The 16,941-nt window shown below is 38.5% G+C and overlaps 1 protein-coding gene across 1 annotated transcript in view; it reads left to right on the forward strand.

Annotated features, from left to right (window-relative positions):
* Nucleotides 1–16,941, forward strand: part of TENM2 (teneurin transmembrane protein 2) — a 616,146-nt gene that overhangs the window by 15,047 nt on the left and 584,158 nt on the right. The window lies entirely within an intron of this gene.

A 16,941-nucleotide genomic window follows, 5' to 3' on the forward strand; every position in this document is an offset into this window, starting at 1 on the left:
TACTATGTTAAAGAATTTAGAAAAAAACTCTTAAAGCTTTATTAATTTAGTTGCTCATTTTCTAAAGTATTTCTCTTTTTAATTTGCTTCTCTGTTACACTTTCACAATATGCATTTTTGGGGCAAAACCCATCTGAACAGATTTCCCATACATCTTCAGCGAAGTGATTATTTCTGTGCAGTGACTGTTAAATCCTTGATTATGCTGTGGGAAAAATGTAATAAAGTTACCTACTTCCTTTTCTGAGAAGGAATAGCATTTTTGTTCTTAATAAGTTTGGTGTGGTGCTTATGGAGCTTTCTGAGGTGAGATGTAAAGCAGAAAATTTATATATTGTTTAGCTGCTGCACTGAAGGTTACAAATTTGTTTGCTTGTTGCAGCTATGCAGAGTGACAGGAATGCAGGTTAGAGGGCACAGAGTTAATGGTCCTGCTGGCTCTGAATTGGTTATGGTCCTAATCTCTGTGATTTTTCTTGTCTGTGATGCAGAAAACTAGAGAACGTGTTTTGTCTGTTGAGCAGCTCACGCTGCTGCCTGATGACCAAGGCATGTCAAAAGCAATTGCATAACATGGTGTTGTTATCTAATCTTTACCTTTTGCTGGTGCAGTGTGAGCCAGGCCTGGCTCTTGGCAGCCCTGCTTGGGCCAGGTCTGTGCAACAGCAGGAGCCACTTCAGCTCAGTCTCTGTTGCCTTTCCAGCGCCCTTGATAAGAGGAATGGCTGCAGCTGCCCCTTGCTGGGTCTGTGTCGTGAATCACAGACTCAACGAGGTTGGCAGAGACCTCCAAGGTCACCGAGTCCAACCTTTGACTGATCCCCACCGTGTCAACCACACCAGAGCAGTAGTGCCACGTCTGGCTGTTCCTTGGACATCCCCAGGCGACTCCCCCACCTCCCTGAGCAGCCCATCCCAAGGCCTGAGCAGCCTTTCAGTGAAGAAATTCTTCCTGATCTCCAACCTGAACTTCCTCTGGCACAGCTTGAAGGCATTTCTGGTTGTCCTGCTGATGGTTCCCTGGGAGCAGAATGAGGTGTCCCGTGAGCCTCCTTTTCTCCAGGCTGAGCCCTCACAGCTGCCTCAGCTGCTCCTCATGTACTTAACCACTGAAGCACGAGTACTCAGTGAATAGATTATTCTGATTCAGAAGGGTAGGAATTCTTAGATTTGGTATTGAGAGCTGTTTTCTCATCTCACTTGAAGCAGTGATGCTGGTTTATTGTTTTATTGGCATGGTACCCAGTGTAAGTGACTGAAAGAGTGAATGCCGATTCCTAAGAACAGAGTTTTCATTTTGTAATCTGTGACAAGCTGACAGAACATGAGAAAACATGATGGCCTTTCTCCCTCAGATGTATCTATTTGTCTGGGGGTGAATACACAGCCTGTGACAGCAGATAAAGTACATGCGATGATTGGATACACAGGGATATGCCTGGCCATCTCCAAATCAGAAGTATAAAGTATTAGAAGTATAAAGTACAAAGAACTTTTTAAACCCAAGTGTGTTGTCACAGGTACTTTATGAACTTTCATACTTGATCTCCCTCAATCTACTGGCACTTTGAATTCTGGGCTTGCCCAAGCTGTGTGGAATGGTGAAGCAAGGTTTATTTCCTTATTCTCACTGCCACATTCGCATTTAGTGGACTTTTCATTTGTTGTGTGTGCTTGAAAGTGGAATATTGAAGCCCAGATAGTTGTAACCTGATACCTTCCCACAACTGAAAATGCAGGCTTTCCCCTTAGCCATGATTTCCCTCTCACACTGGATGTGGTAAGCATAGCAAATGCCATGAATGAACTAAAAAATCTCAGCTGCAGCTGACTCCTTTGATAGATCTGAAGAAAATAAGGCATTCCTTTATCCTGGCCACTCGAAAATATCATCTATATCACCTAAAATTTGCATAGTAAGCACATCATTTCAGGGGAGCTTGGTAATAAAAAGTGTGTGGTTTATCACCTTGGTTAAAGGTGATACAGTTCAGAAACAAGAAGTACAAGAAATAGGAATTCTGTGTGTGATTCAGACTGCAAGTACTATGGATTTCTTTCATTCTTTCACAGTTCACAGAAAATATATTCTCAAAGAGACTGTATTTTATAACACTAAAAAAAAAAAAGCTGCGATAGCTATATTGGATTTTTAAGTCAGCTTTGATTCCTGCCCTGCTGAATAGAAATGAGCAGTCTGATGTGGAGTCTTCAGAATGCTTCACAAGTGACGGTCAAACACCTGGTGTTATATTGAAATATATGGCAAATAGCTCTGCCTCTGACAAGTGCTCATTATTCGACCAAAGAACCTAGTTTTTGGTGCAGTCTCTTATGCAGAATTGTTGAGACACATGAGAAGAAGCTTCTCTTTCCTATTTCCTTCCCAGTATTTGAGACAGATGATGGAGAAGCTAACAATTCATGGTCTTGCTGCACTTTCTGTTGCAGGAGATTTGAATGATTGCATCCCCATCTGGTCATTTGATGGGAACATTCTGAAGCTTTAACAGTCTGTTTAGATTCAATGACATTTCACAGCTTGGAGAGATCTTCCCCAGCATTACTGTGCTATCTGATTGAGTCTGCATGTACCAGAGATTACAGTTGTGATTATATAACCAAGAGATGCGGGCAGATAGATAAAGATGAAAATCCTTTGTATTATTTGGCTTGGATTTTATTTTGTTGTGGGTTGTTTTGTTTCCCTTTTCCCTCTCAGATTGGAGTTAAATGTAGGAAGTTGAGAGAAAGAACTAGAATGCAGACTAGGGAAAGGAAGACTGTAAATTGCTGCTGGAAACCATATGAATCAGAGGTTTTCAGAAGGTCCATTGCTTTTACTATATATATAGATATATAAATATATATATTTGTGTATGTGCCTACAAAAATACACATATGTGGAAAGCTTACAATGCAGATGCCCTCGCTGTGACTTAAGAATTTTTTTTTCTACAGAATGTTCTTTAGTAATTGATAATTTTTATCTGACCATTTTTTATTTGATGGTAGTGGTAAGCAGTTGTTTTGCAGTAGAATAATTCAAACTTCATTAGAAAAACATAAAGCTATCTTCTTTGCCATCTTATTCTTTATGGAAGCAGGATTTTATACACAACCACATTAATTACAATTAACTATAGCATTCTAATTTGTTGACTTTGTTTTTTCAGAACTCTATTAGTGTTAAACAATTAATGGTAAGTTGAACTTTAAAGTGGATGAGAACGTCATTCTAAGCTGTAATAGCTTAGTGGATGAGCATATTGTCCTAAATTGGCTTAGCTGCATCGTTCAGTGGTTGTTGTATACAGGCTGAGTAATTATATGATGACTGAATGCTATTAAACCTATCTCTCTTTTAGGCACACATCACGATATCACAGCAAATGTTCCCAAAACTTCCAGCTACAAAAAAATGTTGTTGTTAACACTATCTTTAAATGTTCACTGGATTAATTCTAGATCAATTTGCAAAAATATACAGGTCAGAGGGTTTCACTTATTCCCTAAATCTGGTTTTGCAGGTGTGTTTACTCTTTGGCAGCATTGTTTTCCAGTTGTGCTGGGAGAAAAATTATTTTACCATTTGCTCAATAGCTTTATTCTTTTTCTATACGCTTTCACTTACAGAGGATTTGCATTTATAACACGTTTTTCCATTTAACATGCTTTATATTATTGTAGGAAATGGAGAAGAAAAATCGCCAAGCTGTTTAAAAATTCAAATAAATACTTGTTTGTCCTGTGAGTTACATTTGAATTTTTTTTTTTTTTTTCCGAGGACACAATCCATTGATGAAGTAATCAGTTTTCTAAAATAAAAATATGCTAGCACACACAGTTTAAAATAAATGTCTGTAGGAAGGATATTTTCTCTTTGCATTTGCATTAATGTGCGTGGGAAGGATATTTTCTCCTTACTTTTGCATTACAACCAGATGCACACACACACTCAGACAGAGCTATTTATCTCTCTGTATTTATAAATATAGGCAACTCCTTTCAAGCCGTAGTAAGGCAGTGTGTGTAGTGGGAGCAGTCCAAGGCAGAAATAGTGTGACTGAAAACAGCTGTTGCATCCTGGCTCCCCCTCTTGCTCCCAGGAGAAATAAAATGTTGCTTATCTCCAGACAGGAGTTGATTATTTTCTCCTACACGCTGCCTGGCTGTTAGTGGGCTCGTGGACGAGATGAGGCAGAATCACAGCACCACATGCTCTGCTAAACTCGAGAGAGGGAATTGTGCCCTTTGTAGGCTCTTCTTTCCAGCAGTGGCCTACACAGGAGAGTGACTAATTCATGCTCTCTGACCTTCTGCATGTAAAACAAGTAATATTACCATCCTCATTTGCACTTCTTTATTATTTGCTCTAGTGATAAAATCAGAGGTTCACAGATGGGTTTGAAGTGCTGCTGTCCTGGTTCTGCCTGCGCAGGAATTGGCAGCGGTTGCCCAGGAGGATGAGGGATGATGTAAAGAGACTCCCGAGGGATCCCGGGGCTCAGGTGTGCTCCCTGCTGCCCTGCTGCATGCCCCAGTGCTGCTGTGCTTCCCTCCTGCTCCCTGTCCCCCGGGATGCCAGCACCCCAGGGCTCCTGCCCAGCCTCTGCTTTCCTGCCTCACCCTGTGCAATACCACACACCAGGGAGCTAAGAGGTGTCTTACCTCCTGCCTCATTTCATTGACTGCCACAGCCTTGAGAGGGGATTATTTTGTGTTTAACCTGATATCTTCAAATCACCCTTAGCTCAGGTCAGGCAGGGGACACAATGCTGACTGAAGGCAGTCAGTGTCCAAACAAAACAACAGCGGTGTTGCTACAAAGGGTAAAAATGAGAAGATTCTTAATCAGTTTTTAACTAAAAGATTTCAGGAGGTTCTTCCTCACCTTTCAGCTGTCATCTGACCTGGAGGTTTTCCTGGACATCTTTCCTTTTGCATCTAGTATCTTTTATGACAGCTGTTGCAGAGAACAACTTCTTGGTGAAACATAGCATTTACTGCCTATCCTGTTTGTCCTTGGCCTTAAAGGAGAAAGTTGTTTTCTGTCTCTCCAAAACTAGTTTATTTCTTATACCAGAAAACAGTGCAGCTATTCTGTAAATTGATGGGTTTGTCACTTTCTAGAAGCTCCCTGTCTGTTACTCATGTTGTGTTCCCTGTACTTACCTGCCTGTTGGTGATTCCTCCCTTCCCCTTTTGGTGATTCAGTGTTTGTTTCCCAGCATGAACTCTGTTGTTGCTTTTTTTCCCCTGAATTTAGGATTTCTCTGTCTTCATGCTTAAACAAGCATAGTTGATACAAATGTCAAAAGGGGGTGAGTGTAGGTGGCTCCATGTTGAGCAGAGCACCGTGGTAATCACCATTCTGTGAACACCAGGGGCTTGAAGCAATTGACCTCCATCATCACGATTTCAGAGTACAGAAACACGGCGTTTCAGAGGCAAGGCAGAAGCACAAAACAGTAGGTCTTAATTAATTGCCATTTTAAATGATACCTTTCCAAATTTTCTTTTGACTCTGGTCCTGCCTGGCCTTTGTTGGGCAGCTCTCCAGAGCTCTCTATCAGTGTCACTATGGATGCTGAATGTCCTCTTTATCAGATCACATTGTCTTGAACAGATCACCCTTACCATGAATGTAGTTAAACTCTTTTTTCAGTGGTCTATCAGCAGCATCTTCATTAAGAAACCATTTTATATCAAAGCTTTAGTGTGTTTGGCTGTCTGTTTACAACTGGCACAACAGCTTTGCTTTTCTCTTTGGACATATATGGCAGATCATATAAGAAGTTACTCCTGAAGCTCAAGATGAAGCTGATTTTGCCACATCACAAGTACTTTGTGGTTCAAAATCAGACTGTGTTGATCTGTAGGCAGCTTGTGGGTTTTCCCTGTGGATTCAGATTTGGAGGAAAAGGCAGGCTAGATGTGGCATCATGACCCCACACTCCTTTATTGCATAAGAGGGAAAACTAAGCATGTGTGCTCGGAGGGAACAGATGTGGACAGTTAATTCTGTTGCCCTGACCAAGTGATTAAGGGAATTAAACCTGGTCCATTCCATTATGCTGAGTGTCCTTACACCCACTCCTGTTTAGAGGCAAAATGCTGCTTAAAGTGAAGAGTTATTGAAAAGCAGAGCACAAAACAAACATTATCAATCACACAACTGACATCTAACCTCTGTGCCTAAACACATGCCTTGATGAATACAAGATTTCATTGCTGTGATCCATTGAATTAGACTTTTCAAAAAAAGAATAGACTGAGACACCCATTTGAGCTGTGCTTTGTGATTAGACTTCATGAAAATTGCATCTATTAAAAAGGAGTAGGGAGCAAATGCACACAAAAATTACAGTGTGTTTTCTTTTTGGTGTTAGGAGATATTTTGATACTGGTTTTAAAAAGTATTGCTCTACGCTTTTCTATCAAGTTTTGTCCTAGGGTTATGGTTTAGAATTTTTAATTTAACTTTGTCTGTCATGACAAATGAAGAGAACGAAACAGCTGGGAAACTGTAAAGTTGATTTGAGAGGGAATTGTCAAAGATCTCCACTCCAGTGGATTTAGCAAATCAAATTTTACCAGTATACCATTGATTCGGCCTGCTGAAGTAAAAGCACAGTATTATTTGTAAAATATGGCCATGCTAATAATTTGTAATTTTTCATAATTAAAGGATCATAATATTTCAGAACTGCTCTCCTGTACTATTAATAGACGATTAACGATGGGCTGCAACCTTGAACTTAAAGCTTTGACTTCAATGTTTGGATCTTTGTATAATGTGGTGAATATAAAAGGAAGGGTTACCAGCAGCTTGACTGCTTTTCAAAACCTGAAGTATTTTTAGTTAAACCCCAAATTCTGGTAACTGTGTAACTCATGAGATGATCTTATCTATTAGGATAGAAAATTGACATTCTCAGTCAAAAGCAGATCAAAGGCAGGAAAAGGGTGACAGTGGATGGCAGGTAAGTTCAGCAGCAGTTCTTTATTTACCTCTTCCATCAGGAGAGAGAGCACTGTGGTGTTTCTGCTGTACCACACCCTTGGACATACATAATGCTGTACAGCCACCCCAGGCAGGTGGCTGATCAAGAAATGTGATAGTTCAAGGAAATGGCCTCAAAATCTGTGAGGATGCACAACTACTGTCATGTCTTCACCCTGTCTTCAAAGCCTCCTGCCTACAGGTGATGGCAGCAAAAGATAGATATCCTATTCTCTCTGTTCTTCACACTCTCTGCTTCTCTCAAGGAAATATTGGAGTTCAGCCCTATGACTTTCTGAAGCTGTAGCTGCAGCATAAAAAATAAATTGCAAAACCTCCCACATGTTTCTGAACAAGAGCTGTGAAACTTGTCTTTGCCAGTTGTTTCATTCTAATACTCATCAATATCCTGAGCTAAAGGAGACGTGCTGGAACTGCCCATAGATTGAGGAAAGGAATGCTGCAGCTGTTAGCTCCCTGGACTCTTAACTAAGTGGTGTCATTGATGCTCTGTGGCTGGAAATGTTGGTGTTTGAATTTTACAGAAGCTGATAGCTTAGACCACTGCTCACTAGGGAGGCATGTTGAAGTGTATTTTTCAAGTGTTGATACATTAAACTGCTTAATTTTATGGTCCTGTGACTGAATGTAATTAATACTTTAAAATTAATTTAAAGCAACCTACTTAGCATTCCATATTAGTAGGAATTAATGCTAGTACCTATTTTGTTTTTCTGTGCAGAGTTACTTTACAAATATTTGTTTTTGTTGCTGCAGTTTGTAAACAAAATGAAAGCCTTTTATTTAAAATGGAAAAAAGTTTCTGTTTTTCAAACTGAAATAGGTCTAATGAGAGTATTTGAACAGGAACTATATTTCAGCATTCAGGAACTAAACCTAATTTTTATTTTCCTTGCTTGTAATATGCTGCAGAGTAGTTAACGACAAACACATTTTTTTTCAAGACATTGAACTTTGTTTGTTCTCTGCAGTACATGCAGCCTCAGTTTTTGGGCATATCTTATACTAATTGTTCTCATCATACCTTTTGAGCTCTTCAAGGTGCAGTGGTATTTGTCAGTCTTTGAATCAAAGGTGTTTCTAGACAAGTTTTAACTATACATATCAAGAGAAATTGTATGCTAATGTAGTTGGGCTTTTACTAATTTTGGGGCTCATTTGTTTGGATTCTGGCTATCCTTTATTTCTGCAAGCTTTGCAGCACCACATATAGTCTTACATAATCTTTCAGCCTGCTGGTAGGGGAAGCCAGAATTTAATAATAATGAATGAAAATACAACAGGCTGTTCCTCTGTTCTTAGTTAAAGGATTTGTGAACCTGAATCAGCTCTTCTCTACTTCTTCTTTCCAGTGCTGCACCCATGGCTGGAACAAACTGGAGAACTTATGGAATTTCCTCTCCTGGGCCACAGAGGGATGGCCCCTGACTGATGGGAGGCCTGGGTCCATAAACACCCTCTGTCTGTCCTGCCATGTGTCTGTACCCGCAGGGCACAGGAGCTGTACAGGGAATTGATCAAGACAGAATACAAATGAAGTGAGATTCAAGAATTACTTTTGTTTTTCTAACCTCTAAAGCAGTATGTCCTTTCTCATTGTGCAGAGTTTTAGGTAATATTCTTGGTTTCTAACAGCAGGATGAAGCTGCTGGAGTGATTAGTGTGGAAGGATAGAGAGGTTAGGAGGGTGCATTTATGTGTGTGTCCATGTACTCATTTCTGATGAGTTGTCATGGAAAAGTTACAATAAATTCTGGGGGTTTTAGTTTAATTACCATGTTTTTCTGATTTCAGGACAATTTCAATTTAAAGTGTCCAGCTAATGCTACACATGGGTGGTCTCTCCTAACTTTTAGCTGCTGTCTTTTGCCACACAACTCTTGGTGTGTTCTATTAATCTTACAGTCGTTGCCCTTCTGGTGGAATGCTGTTTGATTTGTATCCTGCAGGATGTTGGAAAGAATGGCAGAAGGAAAGACAAAATGCAAAGTTAGAAGAAGGAGATGAAAGAAGAGTCTTGGATCAAATGCTGCAATAGCAAGCAGCATTTTCTTTTTATGTCATCCTAAGTCAAACACAAGGTAGAAATACCTGGGATACTTCTTGTCTAATAAACTAAACCATGAAACCACTGTGGATCTATTCATCTGCTGCAAAGAATCCTCTCTGCTGGTTATTGTTACTGTACTGGGGAAAGGAAGGAAAAAGAAAAGAGAAAATGCTTCATTTTTTTTCACTGCTGTCATCACTCATCCTAATGAGGACAAAAAAGGTTACCTCTACTAGGAGCATGATGCTTTCATGTACTCTGAAACCCACCTGCTCACTTCTTAATGAGAATGTGAGGTTTGGAGATACTGTGATCGTGTTAGGTTATTTCTGAAATACATTACACAAGAAATAACTGTCAGCTGCCTATTTGGTAACCAAGACTTTTTAAATTCAGACATCTTGTGAAATGCTCTTGAAATAAATTTTGAAATCCTTTATTCTTACTGGTTTAGTCCTTGTCAAGTGTCAGGCATCAGCAGTATTTGAGTCTTGGGAGTTTACAAGTTGCATTTTATGCAAACATTTTTCAGCATCTGCACATATAATATGCAGTAGATATGTAGGTATATGTAAATAAATATTCATATCAATATCGTGGTTTGAATTTATAAAAGATGTGACATCTATGAGCTTACAGAGATTATTAGTAAGATGAAACAATTTTTCATAAGGTATTTTGACATATCTGACCCATAAATTTCACCAGGTGTTCTGCTTCTGAGTTTGTGTATGTACCTTGAAGTGTCATCACCATCCTGTGCTTTACAGCTGGGGTGTAAAGGGGAGTCTGAAATTATTAAGATGAGCAGGATATAGTTTTATTTTGAGACTGAAAGCTGTGGGTGAATTTAGAGAAGCTTTCTTTTCTTTCCTCCTTGGAAGTTAGGGCATACTGTACACCATATTTCATACAAAACAAGACATACAGCTTGTTTTTATCTTGCACCTGTGTTTTACTCCACTTGCTGCTAAGTGTAGAAAACAAAAGAAGTCTATCTGTAAACTTAGTGGTTAAAACCGGCTTGAATCTGATAGAAGTAATGTATTGAACCCTCATTTGTGTCACTGGAACCCAACAACTGCATGAAAACTTTAGCATGGAGCTTTGTCAGTGGCCCTAAAGTTACCCAGCTTGTTCAAGTCCTGACTGAACATCTTTAAGCACAAGTTGTTTTGCTCCACCCTCTCCATTTTCTTCATGTGCTGTTAAAAGTGCTTCTGTTAAAAGCTGCACACAGAAAAAGCAGATCTTCTACAGGCAGCTGCCAGATCATCTCAGGACTTCAGGGAAAAACTCAACTCTTTGATTTTCTCAAGCACTTTTACATAGAGCAAATTTGAGTTGGGACCAATTAGTATCTTTGTCTGTAGGTCATTTAGATTAGGCAGTTCAGGGTTGCTTTTAGTGTTTATAGTTTTGTTTAATTTTATTAGTCTGCTTTATAACTTGACCTTATGACTTCCAGTGAAACACAAGGGTTTTTTTCAGCTTACTTGATACCAGACAGATCTGGCTGTTCACACAGCATGTGTAGGTTTGTTTGTTTGCTTCTTGGTTACTTACATGGTGGATGATAAGAAATCAGCTTGCCTGGGAGGCACAGGTTTACAGTAGCAATCAATTGCTTCCTCTAACACAACACAGTTAAACTTGATGGAAGAATTGCTTAAGTTGATTTGTGCTGAATAGCTGTCTGTTGTCAAAAATTCATTATGGTCATTGGCCTGCTAATAAAAGTAGCTCATAGAGCAAAGTAATTTTGAGTTAGAGGAGCAGATGTAGGCTCATTAGTGTCAAGGAGTTCACCATCAGGAGTTCAAGCTGAGTAATGATCAGCCAATGGAAAGTATGACTTAAAATCTTAACATTGTGTTAACCCTTGCACATACACATCTTTTGAGGGCCAGAGTGACTTGCTAATATACAATGCAGTCAGTGTGTATCAGACTGCTCGAAAAACTGCTCAAGAGGTGGCAGGTGGAGTTAGTGGAATCTCAGAGAGAACAAATTAATGCTCGTTGTGGAGAGGGGAAAGTGGGGCAACTCATCTTGCCTCCTCCTCTCCCATTTTATCTAGGACTGGGAGGGGATTCATGCTCTTTGTCCCTTAAGTTTTTCAAAGGTCCCCAAGCAGTGGCATGGGCTTCACCCTAACTCTGACAGTAATCTGTCCATGTGCTTTGAGATTCTTTTATGTTTCATTTGAAGGGAGTAGAAGGAATTGTGGTGACATGGCAAGATTTGGCTATGGTAGTGTTGTAAATCGGCCCTCGCTATGGCTGCTGGTATTTAACAGATTTTTAGCCTAATTTGAGATTCTTCACCTGATGTTTCTGGTACAGGAGTTCTTCCGTTTTCTCTTGAGTCTTTTACCAGCTCTCCAGCATTTAGAATGAAGCCCATCCTTGGGTGCTGGGGCTCCCACCACCTTTGCTGGGACCTTGGAATAACATGGAAATGAACACAGTACTGCCATAGTTTGCTCCAGAGGATGCTCGCTTCCTCCAGTGAATGAGTTGTGCTATTGCTCCATGTGGGGAAAGTCCAAAGGCCATGGCATAATGCCCATAATTTTTTAGTCATTTAGACATCAGCTTGGAATCACTGAATGAAGAAACACATGAAGATTTCTAATATTATTGCAGCATATTCCCTCAGGTCATAATACAAAGATTAGTGTTACATAAATATTTTCATAATAAAGATTCATATTCTGAATAAAAATGGATTGTGTTAATGACGTGAAATTACTGGAAGAGAGTCATACATATTACAATCATATGTTAGACAAGTGTAACATTTTATCCTTCAACTTATTTTTCTTCCTACTGTGTATTTTTTGTTCACTTTCACATAAGTATTTCCTGTATCTGGTAGATAAACTCAAAAGAAATGTTTGATAGGTGTACACTGGACAGAAATGCTTCTACTTGTGAAACATCAGCATAGCTGTATCTTCTCATCTGCCTTTTAACTGTGATTTAGCTGAGAGCTGAAGCACAGTAGCTTCCATTAATCAGCACTGAATGAACTGGACAAGCTTTATACTAAGATTTAAGTGGAGAAACCTTTTTTTTGAAGCTTGCCAAACTCCACCCCTGAATTTTCTTTCTCTTGTAGGAGCTGATAACATCACTTAACACCTCAGGACAATTGGAACACTATTTCTAGTGGTGATTTAAGTGATAATGATAATTTCTCTTCCTTCTCCACAGGCAGAATGCTCTAAGCTTAGGTCTGCACATAGAAGTAAAAAGAATATTTCAAATGCATTGTTTCAAAATATGTGTCTGTTGTTTAAAACTTTTCTTCTATAAGGGTTTAATACAGCTTTTCTATGAATAGAAAGTTGTTTTGGGTTATCCAGGCTATAAAGACAGAGAAGGACACAGCAATGGGAGGTTTATTTAGTGCTGGTTGAAAATGGAAATTATCACAATTCCCATTATTAGAAGACTGCAAAATGGAGCTGTTAATATATAGCAAACTACATTTGCAAAAAAAACAACCAACCAAACAAAATGTTCTGGATTGCAAAATAGATAAATATTCAGGATAGTTGTAGGTGGAATTTAAGGTCACATTTTTGAGAGGAACATTATCCTTCAACTCAAAGATCTGATAAATAACTTTATTCCTTCCTTTCACTCGACTGTATGTCTGTATTTATCAGTATAAGTGCAAATACATTTTTTTAAATGCAGAACATATGCTTTAGCCATACTAATATTCCCCTGTTCACCTGGGTGCCTTTTAATGCCTGTTATGCCACCTCTGTGACAACCACCTACACAGATTTATGATAAACAAGAGCACTTACTATTAGATGATGATTTTGCAAGAAGTGTCGTTTCTTCATTCTGCTTTATCACTGTGTTGCAACTTAATTTTGCCTTTCAAAAAGCCCATTTGTTGTCCCAGTATAAAATTGTCATGAGCACAGGCAGTGAAAAACAAATCTGAAAAAATCAGGCAGATCTTGATCTTTTCCACCTAGGTGGTGAGAGCATCACTCATCCCATTCCACTGGTCTCAGCTCTAAGGGTGTAACAGGGTGGAAGTTCTACAGGACAAGGAGACCACAATTTTTATTTCTTTCTGTTTTGACTTTTAGGTAGGCAATGTGGGAAATGTTAAGGAAGAGAAATCATAGGTCACTGGAGAAATTCCTGTAATAGGATTTTGTGATGTAAGGAAGTATAAACCCATTATCTGCCAGGCATAACAAAAATGAAAAGATAAAATTAACTAGTAAGACTTTGCTTTATTCTCTCCTCTATTATTAATAATTTTTCAATTGTCATCCCAGGTTCTTCTGTCTTACACATCATAAACTGTTAAATAAAATGAAGAATAGCATTAATGTACACTATTATTACAATGTGAAGTAATATTTGGCTCAATAAATGAACTATTATCTTTTACAGTATCTGTCAAAGATAGGGACAAATGTGTTTCACCTACTGATTTATGTATGGTGCTCTGAAGAGAATTTCAAATATACATGTGCCCAAATTTTTAATTCTCTATTTATATGTCTGAATTAGTAAAAAAAAAAAAAAAAAAAAAAGTGTGAGTACATTTGTATTTTAAAGATATTTTTATAGAATAAGCTTTCAGCATCCAATCAGGCTAGAATTCTATATTCAATTTTCCAGTTTTATTAAAGCAGGGAGATCTATGTAAATCACAGCTAGAAACCAAATTTACCCCTGAAATCCATATGCTCTGGGCTTACCTGCTGAAGCTGCAGTGCTGGCTGTGGTGTGTGCCTTGCCTGAGCCATTTTATTTAGCCCTCATCCCTGCTGTGCTCAGCTCGGGGCAGGAAGTCTTTCACTGCCTGGATCTTCCTATCACGGTGGGCTTGTTTAGGATCATAAAAAAAGCTTTATTTTTCTCACTTTCTTCCTTCTTTTAGCTGTCTCAGTAATACTTCCCTGAATAATTTTATGCTTGTCAATTGTACTGTGCTGCTCTTTCATTAACAGAGAAATGAATATTATTCTTGTTACACAAAGAGCTGAAGTCTTATATGGGTCACAAATCCTATTGCAGTTTCTGGAATTCAGACCTACTTGTCAGATCAAAGCATTTAAATTCCACCAAGGTACTCCTCCTTAACTTTGACTTTGTTTTTGCTAAGGCTGCATATATAGCATAGTCATACGAGACTATCTGGATATTCTCTCACAAAATATTGGCAGTGATCCATGGTAGCCAATATTTACATATTTGTATTTAAATGTTGATGATAATATGTCTTATTCTGTTAGCATTTCTGCTAGCTAAAGTGATAGGTTTATATTTTAACATTGCTTTTACTTTACACTTTATTCAGCTTCTGGTGTTTATTTAAATCTCACCTCTAAAATAGAAGGTGCCACTAGGGCTGTTTTAAAGACACATGTTTATTTGCACTCTTCTTTCCTCCACTCAGAGGTCATTCGGAATTAGTTTAGATAGTGCTTTCTGAGGAAAGAATGAGACTTTTAATATTATTTCTGTGGACAATAATTTTTTCATAATTAAAGTATTTAATTACTTGATTCCAAATGCCATTTTCCTCTTGACATTAAAAAAGGATGAGTTGATCTCCAAATGAAGGAAAACTGTAATTTGAAGCTAATACTCAGCTCACTTCACACTGTTATGAATTTTTACTTTTTCCTTTTGTGAAAAAAAAAAATTAAAATACTTAATTACAGTTAAAGTCAAGATTAATTTCTCCTCACATGATTCAGACACTGGTCCTACTATCCTGACCCTCATTAAGGTGTTCTTCTTAGACCTGCTCACAGACAGAGCAGTGGTGTCAATTCTTGGGCTCTTGCTGGATGAGGTAGCTGTGATTGCCAAGAAAGTTTGATTTTTAATTTATTAATAAAATATATTTTCTTGGTTGCTCAGTTTTCCATTACAGAGAGCAACTACTGGAGGGTGTTTTTCCAAGGCTTGCATTTGAGGTGATCTAGAAGCATGAGATGTTGGAATAGCTCTAGCTGCCTCTGAGGATCTTGCCTACCTCAATGCTTCATCTCTGTGTGTTTCTCCAGCCCTGGAGTTTATTCTTTAAAGAACTTCTTTTTTTCACCTCTTCTACTTTTCCTTGTGTTTAACTTCTTTAAAGGTCCTTTGATCAAGTGAGCCCCAAGTTCAGAGTGTGCTGCAAGCTCTTTTTTCCCCTTCTGGAGGGAGCTGTCTGTCCCTTGGGGAGGAGGGTGCAACTCAGTCACGTTTTGGAGACCTGGTGTAAAATATTACTCTGATCTATTGTCTTTTATGTGTAATATAATACTCTAGTTACACAAATATTTTGAAGTTAGTTCAAACAGAAAGATTAAAAAGTAAATAGATTATTTTTTATTAATAATTCTGTCCTGTATGTAACTAGTAGAAGATTATTGACATCTGTTAGTGAGGTAGCAAAGAAACAAATGATATAAATGTGCATAACAGGATTAATAGTGATGCTTATCTGGAAGTTGTGGTAACATGAGCAGACTCTTTTAAGAATTACGCTTTTTTTCCTGAGGAGCTAAAATGGATAACCAGATTTCTTTGGGATTTAAATTAAGTATCTCACTATTTCTGCTAACACAGTTTGTTCAGTTCTGCTATGATAGTTCTAGATACACTTCTGTGGTGCTGAATATTTTTGTCTGAGCTTCAACCTTGGAACATGGGTCATGTTGTTAAATAATTTTCAGAAAAAATGATTATACAGAACTGCTGATATTCACTAATGAAAAATCAAGTTCTTGAATATCCATAAAAGTAGGTTTAATTTATACATCTTTTATATGTTCATGTCAAATTAATACCTATATATTCCTGTCAAATTAATGTGCTCATTAATGACATCAAAAAGACATTTTATATTTGGATATTTTACATTTCTAGAATTTTACTTTGTATTGTTGTCTGCATTAACCTTGTTAAAAGCATTGAACTTGAGCATAACAGTTCTGTCACCACACTGAAATTCTGTTGCTAAGTATTTCATGTCTGCTTGCCTTAGAGAAGTTGAACTACTTGTAGGTAGCTTTTGAGGCTGAATTTGCTGAGTACCTCTGTCTACAGCAGTGAACCAAAGCACCGCCCTCAGCTGTGTAATTTTAGAATTTGATGTCTTAATAAGATCAAATGAGTAATTACACACATCTCAGTCTGCTGCCTTCACTCATGTTGAGTTGCAGTCTACACTAGGATTGATTATAGGGGAGGGAAGTGCAGTGCAGCATTAAGAGAGTTGGCATGTTTTGGGGTCTTTGTTTCAAAAATCAACAGCACTGGGTAATGAAAACTTGTTTGTAACTGTTGGAATCAATCAAATTAATCAAATATGGATACCTCCATGGTATTATTTTCTTTTAGTGCTTAATAATGTTTTCACATAAAACTCTTTGTGCTGTGCTTTTGCTGAGCTAGAGGTATGTTGTAGTTTCCTGGAGAGGTAGAAAACAGCAGCTTTGGCTGTCACAGAGCAGTTGGATTTGTAGACTGGGGTGTCAACAGCCAAGTACTGTTACCAAGGTCACTGCCACGACCCTGTGGTCAGAGATAAAGAGCAGCCCATAAATGGGCTGGGATGGCTGTGTTTGTCTCCTTGTTTTCAGATGGAATGTCCCCTGAGCTGTGGTGTTGGGGTTTTGGCAGATGCACAGCCCTTTGGACAGTGGGTACCCACAGCCACGGTGTTTGCTCCACAGCAGCTCCCTGCACATCTCCCTGCCTTCTGTCAGTTCTGGACTTTAGCAGAGGTTCAGGTGTTCACTGTAGTGGTTCTCTTCACCAGGATAGTCACAGCAGTACAGAATGAAATACAGTGGCAGGAAATGTGTGACTGGCACTGAAAAGCA

This window comes from Lonchura striata, chromosome 15 (assembly GCF_046129695.1).
Source record: "Lonchura striata isolate bLonStr1 chromosome 15, bLonStr1.mat, whole genome shotgun sequence".
In the NCBI taxonomy this organism is placed as follows: domain Eukaryota; kingdom Metazoa; phylum Chordata; class Aves; order Passeriformes; family Estrildidae; genus Lonchura; species Lonchura striata.